The sequence below is a fragment of the Pongo pygmaeus genome, chromosome 19 (assembly GCF_028885625.2).
Source record: "Pongo pygmaeus isolate AG05252 chromosome 19, NHGRI_mPonPyg2-v2.0_pri, whole genome shotgun sequence".
In the NCBI taxonomy this organism is placed as follows: domain Eukaryota; kingdom Metazoa; phylum Chordata; class Mammalia; order Primates; family Hominidae; genus Pongo; species Pongo pygmaeus.
Genome location: NC_072392.2, coordinates 12,407,501 through 12,424,375, shown reverse-complemented (window position 1 = coordinate 12,424,375; position 16,875 = coordinate 12,407,501).

Sequence of the window (16,875 nt, the reverse complement as noted above, 5' to 3'; positions counted from 1 at the left end):
AATAAATAGCAGAAATAAACAAAACAGAGATTAGAAAAACAATAGAAAAATAAAAAATACTGAATTAATTTTTTGAAAAGAAACTAAGTTGGCAAACCTTTAACTAGACTAACTTTTTGAAAAGATAAACTAAGTTGGCAAACTTTTAACTAGACCAACAAAAGAGATTTAATAAGGAAATCAGAAATAAGAGACATTAAAATAAATTCCACAGAGATAAAAAGGATCATAAGAGATTATTTTGAACATTTATACACCAACAAATTGCAAAACCTAGAAGAAATTAGTAAATTCCCAGAAATATACAACCTAGCAAGACTGAATTACAAAGAAATAAAAAGACCAAACAGACCTATAAGTAGCAAAGAGAATAATCAATCACCAAAAATCTCCCAACAATGAAAAATACAGGACCAGATGGCTTCACTGATGAATTCTACCAAACAGCTAAAGAAGAATTAGTACCACTCCTCAATCTGTTCCAAAAACTAAAGAGGAGGAAACACTCCCAAACTCATTTAATGAGGCCAGAATTATCCTCATACAAAAGCCAAATAAAGACTCCACAGGAAAAAAGAAGTTACAGGCCAATATACCTGAAAAAATAGATGCAAAAATCCTCAATAAAATGCTAGCAAACCAAATTCAACAACACATTAAAAGAATCATATATCATGATCAAGTGGGATTTATCCTTAGAATACAAGTATGGTTCAACATACACAACTCGATTAAAGTAATACACCATATTAACAGAATGAAGGTAAAAAAAAATCATAGAATCATCTCAGTAGATGCAGAAAAAACATTTGACAACATTCAGCATCATTTCCTAAAAACAATGCTCAAGAAACTAAGTATAGAGGGAATGTACCTCAACATAATAAAGGTCATATATGAGAAGCCTACAGAAAACATAATACTTAATGGTGAAAAACTGAAGATCAGGGGGTTTTTTGCTTTGTTCTGCTAAGATTAGGAACAAAGCAAGTATGCCCACTCTCCTTACTTCATTGTAAGTCCTAGCCAGAGCATCTAGGCAAGAAAAAAATAAAATAAAAGGCATCCAAATTGGAAAGGAAGAATTAAAATTATCTGTTTGTAGATGACCTGGTCTTATATATAGAAAACCCTCAAGATTCTACCAAAAATCTTTAATAACTGAAAAATGAGTTCAATAAGGTAGCAAGACACAAAATCAACATACAAAAAGCCGTTGCATTTTTATACACTAATAATTTACTATCAGAAAAGGAAATTAAGAAAGCAATTCCATTTAAAGTAGTATCAAAAAGGAAAATATATTTAGGAATTAAAAAGGGGGAAAAGACTGCTTCTCTAATCTCACAACATTTCTGACACCAAATGTGTGGATATTTTTCCTCACAGTAAGCAATCCACCATCTCTCCAGACACCAACTGTGTGTTTTACAATTCATTTATGACACTAACTACCTGGAGTTAATGCAGACCTCACAGGTTAAAGGCTTAGTCCATCAGACTCCCTCCCCAGCAACTTCAGACAATCCGTGAAAAAAAGAATGGTAAACTGGAGTTCATTATGATTAATAATTTTGGCTCTGTGAAAGATACTATCAAGAGAATGAAAAGACAAGACACAGACTGTGAAAGAATATTTGCAAAAGACATCTAATATAGAGCTCATACAAAATGTCAGAGTTTTGAAAAGTAAACAACAAAATAAGAAAATCAACAATACAATTTTAAAAATGGGCAAAAGATTTCAACGGACACCACACAAAAAAGATATATGGCAAATAAGCAAAAGGAAAGATGTTCCACAGTGTATGTCTTTAGAAAAATGGCAAGTTAAAACAGCAATGAGATACCACAACACATCTATTAGAATGGCCCAAATCCAGAACCTTGACAATGGGAACGTGCATTCACTGCTGATGGCAATGTAAAATGGCATAGCCACTTTGGAACACAGTTTGGCAGTTCCTACAAAACTAAACACACACTCTTACTGTATGAACCAGCAATCCTACTTTCTGTCACTTACCTAAATGAACTGAAAACTTAGTTTCACACAAAACCCTGAAGACTCATTCATAGCAGTTTTGTTCATAATTGACAAAACTTGAAAGAACCAAGATGTCTTTCAGTAGATGAATGGGTAAATAAACTGGTATTTCAAGCAATGGAATATTATTAAGTGCTAAAAGATAATGAGCGATACAGCCATGAAAAGACATAGAGGAACCATAAATGCATATTACTAAATAAAAGAAGCCAATCTGAAAAAGACTATATATTGTATGATTCTCCTTACATAATATTCTGGAAAAGGCAAAACTATGGGGGCAGTAAAAAGATCAGTGCTTGGCAAGGGTTGAAAGAAATAAATAAAAATTTTTTAAAGTGTATTGAATAAAAGGGAAGGACAAAGTTTTTATAGCTCTTGGTAAAATTCTAAATTTTTCTTCATCTAGGCAAAGTACATTTCTTGCTAGGTTTATTTTTAACAATAATGGTAACCAACACTTGTATAGTGTTTTGTTCTTAGACTTTACACGTATTAACTCATTTCATTTTACAGCAACATGATGAAATAAGTACACTGACATTCTCAGTTTACAGATGTGGAAACAGAGAGACAAATAGGTTAAATTGCTCCAGGTCCCACAGGAGCCAATCTGGGTAGCTGGGGCTCTTAGTCTCTCCTACACTGCATCACACTGCTTTTTAGGGCATTTATCTTCTTGTTATTTAAGAGGTGGGATTTTTTTTTTTCATTGTAAGATTGTTTAGAGTGTTAAATGGGTTCATACACTGAAAGCATTTACAACAACTTTGGCACATAGAAAGCATTTCAAAAATGTTAGTCATTAACATGATTATTATTAACATTCGTGTATCTTCTAAAAAGCTATCATATGTATGAAGGAAAGCCTAGATATGTCCAAATTCTCTTACTATTTTTAATAGGTTCCATGTAGATTCTCTTATGTTTTCCTGGTATCTAATTTTCAAATGGCAATTTTATTTCCTTCTTTCTTAGTGTCTCCTCCCCATTGCATTTTCTTGCCTAATTGCATTGTCTGGAGTTTCTGGAGCAATGCTAAGTAAAGGGAGTAAAAATGAGCATCTCATTTCTGTTCCTGAACTCAATCTTCATGAAAATGGGCATATGTCTACAATTGCTTTGTTAAGCATTTGGATAAGTTTTAGGGAGTGTATGTGTAAAATAGTGGCAAGAAACTATCCTTCCACTGTTATTTTACCAAAAGGTTCTTATTAAAAATGTATGTTTATCTTATCAAATATATTTTAGGCATTAATTTATCTGAAAATATACTTTTCCCCCTTTGACTAATTAAATAGATGATTCAATTAGAGAATTTATTATTCTCTAATAGAGAACCATCCTTATTTTCTTAAAATGAAATGCATTTGGTTGTGATGTCATATTCTATGAATTTATTGGTGAATTACATATTTTTTATTTTATTTTATTTTACTTTAAGTTCCAGGATACATGTGCAGAATGTGCAGGTTTGTTACATAGGTAAACAGGTGCCATGGTGGTTTGCTGCACCTATCAACCTGTCATCTAGGTTTTAAGCCCCACATGCATTAGGTATTTGTCCTAATGCTCTCCCTCCCCTTGCCCCCTACCCCCCAACAGGTCCAAGTGTGTGATGTTCCCCTCCCTGTGTCCATGTGTTCTCATTGTTCAACTCCCACTTATGAGTGAGAACACGCAGTGTTTGCTTTTCTGTTCCTGTGTTAGTTTGCTGAGAATGATGGCTTCCAGCTTCATCAATATCCCTGCAAAGGACATGATCTCATTTGTTTTTATGGCTGCATATATTCAGGACATGGGCATGGGTGAAGACTTCATGACTAAAACATCAAAAGCAACCGTAACAGAAGCCAAAATTGACAAATAGGGTCTAATTAAACTAAAGAGCTCCTGCATAGCAAAATAAACTAGCATCAGAGTGAACAGGCAACCTACAGAATGGGAGAAAATTTTTGCAATCTATCCATCTGACAAAGGGCTAATATCCAGAATCTACAAGTAACTTAAACAAATTTATAAGAAAAAAAAAAAGCAACCCCATCAACAAGTGGGCAAAGGATATGAACAGACACTTCTCAAAAGAAGACATTTATGCAGCCAACAAACATATGAAAAAAAGCTCATTATCACTGGTCATCAGAGAAATGCAAATCAAAACCACATGGGATACCATTTCGCACCAGTTACAATAGCAAGGCTGTGGAGAAACAGGAACGCTTTTATGCCGTTGGTGGGAGTGTAAATTAGTCCAACCATTGTGGAAGACAGTGTGGTGATTCCTCAAGGATCCAGAACCAGAAATACCATTTGACCCAGGAATCCCATTACCAGGTATATAGCCAAAGGATTATAAATCATTCTACTATAAAGACACATGCACACGTATGTTTACTGCAGCACTATTTACAATAGCAAAGACTTGGAACCAACCCAAATGCCCATCAATGATAGACTGGATAAAGAAAATGTGGCACATACACACCATGGTGAATTATATTTGTTAATATACTAAGATTTTTGCCTAATAAAACTGAAATCATTCTCTACTTTTTTTGGGGGGGGGGTGTTATGTTATGCCAACTTTAAAAAATAAATTCAAAAGTTAAAGTTTTCACTGTTCTCTGTGTTCTATTCTCTATGTTTGGAAACAGTAATAACATAACATTAGCTCTTTCTATTCATTGAAAGTTTAAGAGATTTCCCTTGTGAAGTTATCTGGGTTTGATTTTTCTTGTGCAGATAAATCTTTGAAAGTTTTTTTATTTTGCCCATGATTATTGGTTCTATTTAGGTTTTTTTCCTCTCTTTTGGGGTAATTTTTGGCTATTTACATTTCCCTAGGAAGAAACCATTATTTATATCCAGTTTTCAAATTTTGCCTGGATTTTAAAATGTAGTCTCTTATGTTTTGTTATTAACTTTATTTGTATTTCTCTTGTCTTATTTCTAAATTTGCTTGTTTGTGCATTCTTTCTTTTTCCATAATTAATATAGATTTACCTGTTTAATTTTTAAACTGTCAGCCACAGATTGGTTTTATTTATTAGATCCAGTCTTTTTCTCAATGCCATGATTTGAATAATTTATTTTCCATTTTTTATGATATATTTAAGACTATAAATGTTTATCTACAGTAATATTTTTTCTAATAGGTTTTTATGATTATTTTATTTAAGAAAATGTGAGATTCTGGTTTGAATTTCCTCATTGACCTAAATTTAGCTTAAGAGTTTTTCTTTGTTCTTTAATTTTTTAGTTACCAAGTTCTTGGGATTTTTGTTGCTTGATTCTCTTTTTACTATTTTATGCTTTATAGCCACGCAGTTAAGAGAGTGAGGTCTGTATTATTTCTACTTATTAGAATTTGTTGAGGTTTTTTTTTAATGTTCTAATATATTATCATGGCACTTGGGGAAAAGGTCTATTTTCTGTTTCATCAGTATCTGGAGTATGTTATACATTTATTAGATTCTCCTTACGTTAATCAGATTCACTATATGCTTACCTCATTCTCTCCAAAGTCATGTCATGTGTTGAAAGGGGTAAGGAAATGTCGCATCTCACTGTGCCGTCTATTGCTCCTTGTTTTCCTTCATTTTTTGTCATATATATGTTCATCCTATAGTGTCTGGATTTTTAACAGTTACCATTGCAAAGTACCACTCTTTCTGTTCTATTACCTTTTTACTTGTAATTCAGCCTTGGTTTTAATGATTGCTGTTTTTCTTATTTACTATATTTTGCTTTATAGTCTCTGTTTCCTCTTTCGATGAAAATTTTTTCCCCCTTTCTGATAGTTTACAGGTTATAATCTTTCTTTTTTTAGTTTCTGTAGTGGTTATCACTTTAGACGGTACTCCATTAAATGCACTCTACTAGACATCTTTTTCAAAGAAAGAAAGAACAATAATCATTTAACTACTGAGGGTAATTCTACCCACTTTTCCACTCCATGATCATATGCCCTGGAAGGAGGAAGAGCATGTGGGAGATGGCAATCTGTTGTTCCCACATGTTGGATTTGGTACTGGTATTTTTGGATATAAGTTCTTTACACAACATGGACCCTAAAGGGAAGCCCACAACTCCAGCTGTGGTTCAAGAAAGAAAAGGCCATATTTTAAGGCTGGTAAGAAAATGTGTCGAGATGAACTTCTCAGGAAATACGAGATTGCTTTCCAACACAGCACCTTCTGTATGGATTTTCAAAACCATCTTGACTACAGGAGATTACAGTGGACATTGTGGCTGCTTCCTCAAAGTCCATTTCCCATTCTCTTGGTAGCTCTCATTTGGGAACCCACTCAGCATGGGCATAGTCCGGGCACAGTAAATGTTGGCCTGTTTCCAGTTCCAGGAGCGAGACATGTTACTCACACAGAAATCAATTGATAAGTATTGATAATCACCTTCATCACAGTGCACATAACCCATGCATTCCAATAAGATAAAAGAAGGATTTTTCTGAGAAATTCTTGGAAAAAAAATAGTTCCTCATTTTTTTGAAAGAGGTTAAAGGAATGACATTCTCTCTTGATCCTTGGATTTGGATTAGGAACTATATGATCCCAGATATTGCTGTCAGGCATCTTGCAGTCATACCTGGGAGCCCCCTCTTAGCATGCAGCTGTTTTTGAGGAAGAAAGGGAAAAAGAAGAAAACGAACCAATTCTGGACAACATTGTTGTGTCCCTGAGTCAGATCAGTCATGGTGTGTTCACAGTATGTGGTTTTTCAGTTATGTGAGTCAGCAAGTGTCATTGCTGAAGTCTGATTGAACTTATCTTTATTCTTTTGCAGCCAAATGCATCCTGAAACTTGGTTTCTTTGTATGGCTGTCCTGAGAACTCATCCTAGCCGTAAGATGTGGTTCCATTCTAACTCTAGCTCTTCATTTAAAAACTTTCAGACAGAGAATTATCTATTAGCTCCATGTTTATGCAAAATAAGAAAATTCATTCACTTACACTTTTCTCACACCTTTATTCCTCTTCCTCCCAGTTTTAGTCAGAATTGGTGAGAATATTAACCACTATATAGGTATATACATACGTATACGTATGTATATATACGTATATATGTATACATATACACACACATATATACGTATATACATATATACATATATAGTGGTTAACACGTTTATATGTATATATATAGTGGTTAACATTTTTATATGTATATTAATATTGTATAGTTTCCTTTCAAAGTTAGTGATATACATGTTTTCCTGAAACCATAGTTCTCACTTTTTCCCCCTTAGACCTATATTAAGATAGAGTGGATTCTCATACCAGTGTTTTTATAGTCCACCTTCATCTTCTTGATTTCTTCTTTTTTCCCGAGTTTAGCTCCTCGATGGCTAAATTTCCTTATAAATTAGATTATCCATAACATTTTGTATTGGTCGGGCATGGTGGCTCATGCCTGTAATCCCTGCACTTTGGGAGGCCAGGGCAGGTGGATCACCTGAAGTCAGGAGTTCAAGACCAGCCTGGCCAACATGATGAAACCTCATGTCTACAAAAAATCCAAAAAGTTAGCCAGGCATGGTTGTGGGTGCCTGTAATCCCAGCTACTCGGGAGGCTGAGGCAGGAGAATTGCTTGAACCTGGGAGGCAGAGGTTGCAGTGAGCTGAGATTGTGCCACTGGACTCCAGCCTGGGCAACAAGAGTGAAACTCCATCTCAAAAAAAAAAATATATATATATATATAATATATATAGTATTGAGGTTGCCAGATTTAGCAAATAAAAATACAAATCTTTCAGTGAGGTTCAAATTTTAGATAAATAGTGAATCCATACAAAATACGGGACACACTTATCCTAAAATATTTATCTGAAATTCAAACTCAGCTGAGTGTCCTCTATTTTATCTGGAAAGCCTACTTTGTGTGAATTATATTCTCTGAGTTTCTGATTTTGTGGACATGCCAGACTGTTGCCTTTTATATCTGACTAACAACTCAGCTGATCTTAAAAGTTCTTCAGCCACTTTTTAAACGTTTCAGAATCCTATAGATGTGGTTTCACTATCTCCAGACAGTGAACATTTTTATGGAGAGTACGAGGCCGTTTAAGTCCCTACTTCTACTCCCTCATTCCCTACCATAAGTGACTTAGTTTTTCTGGCTGGATGCTTATGGAATTCTTTCTTTAACCTTGAAGCTCAGGAAATTCTTAGGCTGTGTTTCACTAGAAATTGTTTGTTCTAATTTTTTTTCTCTGGAACACAGTAGGCCCTTTCAATTGCAGATTCAATTCTTTTTTTCAATTCTTTTTTCTGTATATCTATAAATATTTTTCTATTGCTTTTTTTATTCTTCATGTTACATCATTACCTTTCCTGCCTATTTATTATCTACCCTCTAACTACTTTTCATCTCTGCTTTCTCTATTTTTAAATTTTCTTTAATTTTTGTAGGTACATAGTAGGTGTAAATATTTATGGAGTACATGAGATACATCGATACAGGCATGCAATGCATAATAATCACATCAGGGTCAATGGGGTATCCATCACCTCAAGCACTTCTCTTTTGTGTTACAAACAATCCAATTATACCCTTTAGTTATTTTAAAATGTACAATTAAATTATTTTTTACTATAGTCACCCTGTTGAGTTATCAAATACTAGATCTTATTCTTTCTTTCTATTTTTTGTACCCATTAACCATTCCCACTTCTCCTCCATCCCCCTCCCTGCCAACTACCTTTTCAAAGTTCTGGTAACTATTCTTCAACTCTCTATGTCCATAAGTTCAATTATTTTCATTTTTAGCTCCCACAGATAAGTGAGAACATGTGAAGTTTGTCTTTCTGTGCCTGGCTTATTTCACTTAACATAATGACCTCCAGTCCCACCCAATGACAGGATCTCATTGTTGCAAATGACAGAATCTCATCCTTTTTATGGCTGAATAGTCCTCCATTGTGATATGTATCACATTTTCTTTATGCATTCATCTGTTGACAGACACTCAGGTTACTTCCAAAACCTGGCTATTGTGAACAGAGCTGCAATAAACATGGGAGTACAGGTATTTCTTTGATATTCTGATTTCCTTTCTTTTGGGTATATACCTAGCAGTGGGATTGCTGGATCATATGGTAACTCTATTTTTAGTTCTTTGAGTAACCCCCAAACTGTTCTCCATAGTGATTGTACTAATTTACATTCCCACAGTGTGCAAGGGTTTCCTTTTCTACACATTTTTCTCAGCATTTGTGATTGCTTGGTTTTTGGATAAAAGCTGTTTCAACTGGGGTGAGATGAGATGATATTTCCTTGTAGTTTTGATTTGCATTTCTCTGATGACCAATAATGTTGAGCACCTTTTCATATACCTGCTTGCCATTTGTATGTCTTCTTTTGAGATATGTTTATTCAGATTTTTTTGCCCATTTTTAAATCAGATTATTAGGGGTTTTTTTCCTATAGAGTTGTTTGAACTCCTTATATATTCTGGTTATTAATCCCTTGTCAGATGGGTAGTTTGCAGATATGTTCTCCCATTCTGTAGGTTGTCCCTCCACTTTGTTGTTTCCTTTGCTATATGCAGAAGGCTTTTAACTTGATGCAATCCCACTTGTCTATTTTTGTTTTGGTTGCCTGTGATTGTGGGGTATTGCTCAAGAAATTTTGCTCAGCCCAATGTCCTAGAGAATTTCCTCCAATGTTTTCTTGAAGTTTTAGTTTAGTTTTCATAGTTTTAGGTCTTCAATTTAAGTCTTCAATCCATTTTGATTTCATTTTTGTACATGGTGTGAGATAGGGGTCTAGTTTCATTCTTCTGCACATGGATATCCAGTTTTTTCAGCATCATTTATTAAAGAGGCTGTCTTTTCCCTAATGTATATTCTTGGCACTTTTGTCAAAAATGAGTTCACTGTAGTTGTATGGATTTGATGATTGGCTCTCCATTCTGTTCCACTGGTCTATGTATCTGCTTTATGCCAGTACCATGCTGGTTTGGTTACTGTAGCTCTGTAGTATAATTTGAAGTCAAGTAATGTGATTCCTTCAGTTTTGTTCATTTTGTTCAGGGTAGCTTTGGTTATTCTGGGTCTTTTGTGGTTCCATATAAATTTTAGGATTGTTTTTTCTATTTCTGCTAAGAACGTCATTGATATTTTGATAGGGATTGCACTAACTGTAGATTGCTTTAGGTAGTATGAACATTTTAACAGTATTGATTCTTTCAATCCATGAGCATGGAATATCTTTCCGTTGTTTTGTGTCCTCTTCAATTTCATTCATCAGTGTTTTATAGTTTTCATGTAGAGATCTTTCAGTTCTTTGGTTAAGTTAATTCCTAGGTATTTACTTGTGGCTATTGTAAATAGGATTACTTTTTAAATTTCTTTTTCAGATTGTTCAATGTCAGCACATAGAAATGCTACTGATTTTGTGGATTAATTTTGTATCCTGCAACTTGACTGAATTTGTTTATCAGTTCTTATAATTTTTTGGTAGAGTCTTTAGGTTTTTTCATATCATTAGCAAAGATAATTTGATTTATTCCTTTCCAATTCAAATGTCCTTTATTTCTTTCTCTTATAGAATCACTCTAGCTAGGACTTCCTCTTCTTTTTCTTTATATTAGTGATTCCATTTCAGCTATGTCTATCTTTCTTTCGTTTGTAATGTGTTTATTGTCTTCCAATGGTTCTCCCCACCCTTATTTTTAATCCCCCATGTATTTCTTTAGTTTGCAGTTTCCCCTTTTTATCTAATCTTGTTGTTTTATTACATTATTTATTCCTTGTTTCATAAGTTTTTTTGGTCTGTTTAAATTCTTTTAGAGGAGTAAGAATTTGTTGCAGAATTTTAGTCATGTTTCTTTGAGTACAAGTTGGAATGGATTTTTCATCAGCCTTTTTCAGGCTAGATAGCTTTTGTGGGTGTAAGGGGTAGGGAAACTCACTGTGTTTTTGCATGGCCACCAATGTGATTTCTATTCATCTTATTCACCTTGGCTTTAGGAAGCTCCGTGTGGACTTTCTCTAATGTGGAAGTGTGTTTTTTTATTTGCTTGATGACAGGGTTTGGTGCTGGGAAGAAGAAGGGGAAAATTATCTGGCACCACTGACTGTAAGAGAACTTAGTGTCTGTTATTTTTTATGATACATTTGTAAAAATTTCTATGCTAATATTCCCTCTATCTAGTTAGGGAGACAGCTCATGTCCATTAATGGTACCCTTATGCCTGGGAATTTTTCCCCAAATTTAGCAAATGCCATCAAGTCTTCATCTCTGATAGAAAGAATCCTGAGCATATCCTCTATCAGTTTATTGCCTCTTCTCATAACTGGAGCCACTTCCACTCCCTTAAGAGGCAAATGGCAGAAAAGGTGGGAGAAATGTCTTGGTGTTAACTTGCACTGCTAATGAACAGGTTAACTTGCAGGGGGCTTTGCCAGTGCTTTTTCACATGCATGGGCACTTCTTCCATGGCTCTTGAATTGTTTCTTTTCTCTTTGCATTCTGATAAATCTCAGTTCATTGTGAGAAATAATTACCTCCGGGAGATTTGCCTGCCCTTCTCCCATCCAGGTAAAACCAGCATAGTTAATCCTGGCAGTTATATTTTGTCAGTCTCTCTCGATTCACAGTTTCATCATGGCAGTCAGAAAGAACTTCCATTCTGAAGAAACTTGTTTCATGCTTAGTTGGTTGATTTATTCTTCATCTAGATCACCTTTTTATTCTTCTTAATGAACTTCCGTGGTTTGGGGCATACCCGTGATATTTTGTTGTTGTTGTTACTTCTTCCCTCCATATGGTTAAGGTGTGGTTGTTAGATGTTGACTCCCATAGTGGTATTATAGGAATTATTAAGAAATTATTTCAGGCAGATAGGAAAAGGAGTCCTTGGGAAGTTTTGTTTCTCTTTAAAGCAGCTCCAGAAATGTTTCTTATCTAGAAGGAAAGCCCTGGCTCTAGAGCCAGGCTGGCAACCTTCAATATGCAAATGCCGGCCATTAGAAACTGCGGCCACCCAAACATGGCAATTCCACCCTCTTCTCCTTGCCCTTGCTCCCACGCACGCCTGGCAACATGGCCGCCTCCACATATCCCCACGTGTGTAGAACATCATGGCGCCTTGTATTTGCGCATTAAAAGGCTAGGGTGGGAGGGCCAGTTTTTTCCCGGGCTAGGTGAGTTACATGCCTGGTCAAACCAATCCCCTGAGCCCTATGCAAATCAGACACCACCTCTTCCACCCGCATATAAGCAGCCACGTTTCTGTCGCACTCGGGGTTTCCTCTCTTGGCTTTGGAGCCCCGCTCCCTCTGTCTCTGTACAGGGGAGCTTCTTCCTTCTTTCTTCTCCCTTCTTTCTTGCCTATTAAACTCTCCACTCTTTAAAAGCACTCCACGTGTGTCTGTGTTGTTTTATCCAATTCAGGGTGATATAACAGCCCTGGTGTCTGATGAGAGCACTCATCAGAGCTTTATCAGTGGCCGGTTTCTCTGTTTCAACAGAAAACAACATCTGACATCCACGGCCTAGTTGTGCTAACTCAGACTGGGGGCTGGGAGGTTTCGCAGTGACTCCACAGCCAATTAAGTACTTAGAAATTCACGGTTTATTGGCAGGCTTTCACACACCAGCAATCATGGAAATATACTCAATACACACAGGTGGTAATGAGAGAGGGGAAAGGAAGCACAGGGCGCAACTGAGGAGATCAGCAGGCCGACAAACCAATGGGAAAGTCCGGGTTTTCACCAAATAGGAGATTTTCACCCTAACCGGGATAGGGGTCACTGGTCTTCTCCCAGCAGAGCTTGCAGCAGATAGGAAGCCTCAGAGTTCTTGGGAGGAGTTCCTGAGGCGTCTGGTCATGGTCAGTTTCTTTGCTGTTTTTATGGCCCTTTTCAGGAGTGTCTAAAGCCATTATCTTCGGCTGCCTTTTGGCTTTACTTTCTTGTCAGGTCTCCAGGGTGTCTGGCCACAGCAGGTGTCATCTTATCACCATACATGTGCTTATCACTCTGAGGGGTCAGCAATTTCACTGGAGGCTGAGTCACTTGTCGTAAGTGAGACATTTAAGATCACATTTTGAGACATTTAAGATCACAAAGCATCATTATATATCAATGACACTTTCCAAGATTATGGATGTGAGACTACCCACTCTTTGACACAAGGGCTACTTATTTTTTTTATATTTCAAAAACGTACGTTTTGTTCTTTTGTTGGAGTGGGAGAGGAAAGTTTACAAACACTGCTTCTAAGCAGCCACCTTTTTCTAGTATAATAGTTCTGGGATTTGCTCAAATTAAGGGCACTCAAAGGACTTTTACTTACTTTGATTATTTTTAATTAAACACTAATTCACCTTAGAGGAAATACTTAATGAATATATGTTAAATAACTGAATGGCGAAGAAACAGTTTCATGGAGAAAAAACTATGGTGAAAATCAAGGACACAGCGACTAAGCTAAATTAAAGCTACCAAAGAAATTCACTGTCCGTGAAATGCTGATAACAAAGAACAACAATGAAGAAAGAAAAATGACGATGAGGAAACTTTGCTGGCCTCAAAGATAATATTCAAATTAATATCTCAATTATTCCAACTCTTTGTGAAGCTGGGAAATTCTCTTAACATCTCTAAGCCTCAGTTTTCTTTAAAGTGGAGATAATAAAAATGCCTACATCATAGCCTCGTCTTTAGGGTCAAATGAGATAAAATATACAGTTCAACATAGTTTGTGACACATCCAATAGATGTCAGCTAATGCAAATTAATGAAAAGTAAATGAAAGTATTGTCATTTCAATTATGTCTTTGAAAAAAATCAAAGGGAAAAGACAACCATTGCAAATTATGACATCCCTGTTCTTTTATCCTTAAGTATGTGTTCAAGGTCTCACAAGTGTATTATTGTGTCAACCAGACTTTGTGTCTTAACCATCTTTTCCCTCCAATCTGCCTAGCAAAGGATCTGGTGCTTACATACAAAAAATGCTCCTTGATTGCATCTATTGGATCAACAAATAAATGGATTTAGGATCACCAGGCACAAAAAACAAGGCACTAACCCCAGGACTTGATGAATAAAAACTGATTTGATGCCTACATTTTTGCATTGATTGTGAAACCAGGGGGAAATAACTATTCTCCTAGATTCTGAGTCAAGAGAGATTCAGGGCACTTGAAATAGCTTAACAATTTAGACGGAAACTGCAACCACAATGTCAGACCTCCCTCAGGGCATTTAGACTGTTGACAACCAACCACAATGTCAGACCTCCCTCAGGGCATTTCGACTGTTGACAACCAACATGCAGAAGTTTACAAACAATCCCCATAAAATGAGGAGTCCTAATACAAGGTCCAGTGGGGGTGGGCGAAATGGGGTACACAGAGCAGACATTAACATTCTTGAAAAATGAAACAAGGGAAGTGGGTGGAGTATTAAAGAAATCAGCACAACCAATTACAGAAGCCCAGAAGTACCAGAGTAAAAACAAATATTAATATTATCAACAACAGAAATAATGATAACAAGCATTCACATAGCATTTACTGCGTACCAGATCTTATTATAAACAGCTAATAGCTATTTCTTTATTTAAATCTGTTTCTATATCTTTATCTATTCATTTAATCCTTTCAAAAAAAATTATAGATGAGGACAACTAAGGCATAGAGAAGAATCAAGTGCCCAAATCACACACCCAATAGCCAAGTAAACTTGAGATCATGTTAGCTTTTTCCAGGAGCCAAGTTACGATTAGAGCCTCCTACTGTCACACTTAGATTTACGCTGAGGATCAGAAGAAACCACTGAGATGTTTGACCAAAAAAGTCAGATGATGAAAAACCTGGCAGTGGTGTTTGGGATGGACTGAGGAATAAAGAGATTGGGAAAGGAAGGACTATGATGGTACAATATCACAAAAGGATGAGGGTAGATTAGGACCAGCCCCTTCCCCAGGCTAGGACTCAATTTTCTCTTCTGTGAACTCGGTGCATTGGACTACATGTTCCCTGAGGACCGATTAACTGTTAATTATTTTGTAATTTAATGAGAGTAAAAGAAAGCACTATAATAGAAAAATATCGGTTTTTGCTAGAAAATTATGTATTTATAAATTATGTCTATATATACACATCCATATATATAAGTATACATATATGTATATACATGTGTGTATATAAGTGTGTGTGTGTTTATGCTTTGTATATATAATTTCTAGCCCTCATGAAATACATTTTAGTAACCTGAGAGAGCTTAGTTTGCAGAAAGATTTGGTATGCATGGGATGTGAGGTTATAGAGAAAATAAATGACTCAGGCCAGAACTAAATAAGTTGACTCAAAAAAAAAGGGAGAGAGATGAGGAGGCATCCTGAGGCAGGATGGTGGACGGCAGCTCTCGAGCAGCAGGTAGGCTGTGGAAGGCAAGGGTCCAGGGCCAGAAGACTGGCAGCTGGTGGTCCAATATGAATTGAAGAAAAGAAAGAAAATTGTCTAATGAGAACTTTAATTATGCTGTTTGTTGGGAGCTATGCTATGTCTCCTCCGTCTTCTCAGGAGTGATTTTTTAAAATATGTGATATAATGTACTGATTAGGGAGTAGGGACCCTTGAGCCAGAATACCTAGGTGGATTCCTCCTCTTTCTCTTATTAGCTGTGTGACCTGGGGTTCCTCAGCAATTCAATGTTAAGGAATATTTCCACCCTCCATCCACTAGCACACACTTCTCTAATGCCTGGCTTTCATATCCCATTTCGAATCCATCAAGTTCTGCAGGTCTTAGCTTTTTTATGTATGTGTGACAGAGTCTCACACTCTGTTGCCCAGGCTGGAGTGTAGTGGCTTGATCTTGGCTCGCTACAACCTCCACCTCCTGGGTTCAAGCAATCCTCCTGCCTCAGCCTCCCTAGTAGCTGGGATTACAGGCATGCGCCACCATGCCCGGCTAATTTTTGTACTTTTAGTAGAGATGGGGTTTCGCCATGTTGGCCAGGCTGGTCTCAAACTCCTGACTTCAGGTTATCCACCCGCCTCGGCATCCCAAAGTGCTGGGATTACAGGTGTGAGCCACCTCGCCCAGCCCTGGTCTTAGCTTCTGAATATCTCTCAGGTGTATTCCCTTCTCACCTTCTCCACTAGTACTGCCTTACCCAAGCCAGTTAGCTGCTGTATTGCCTTGGGAAAGTTATTCTCTTTGTGCCTTAGTGTCCTCATCTATAAAGTAAGCATACTATCTACTGTCTTTGATCATTTGTGTTGATATAAAGGAATAGCTGAGGTTTTGGGTAATTTGTAAGTAAAAAAGGTTTACTTGGCTTATGGTTCTGCAGGCTGTATGGGAAACATGGTGCCAGGATCTGCTTCTAGAGTGCACTTCAGGATGCCTCCATTCATGGTGGAAAGTGAAGTGGAGCCAGCGTCACACAGCAAGATGAAGGAAGACAGAGGAGGGAGGTGCCAAGCTCTTTTTAACAATCAGTTCTTGCAAAAACTAATAGAATGAGAACTCACTCATTAACACAAGGATGGCACCAAGCCATTCATGAGGGATCCGCCCCATGATCCAAACATCCCCCTTTAGACCACACCTCAAACACTGGGGATCAAATTTCAACATGAGATTTGGAAAGGAGAAAGATCCAAATTATATCACCTAACTCAAAGAACTTTATGAAGATTTAATACATTTCTGCTTGTATTAGTCAGAGTTCTCCAGAGAAACAGAATCAATAGAGAGATATGTATAAGAATAAATTTATTATAGAATTGGCTCACATGGTATGAAGACCTAGAAGTCCCATAATATGTCATCTACAACTGGAGA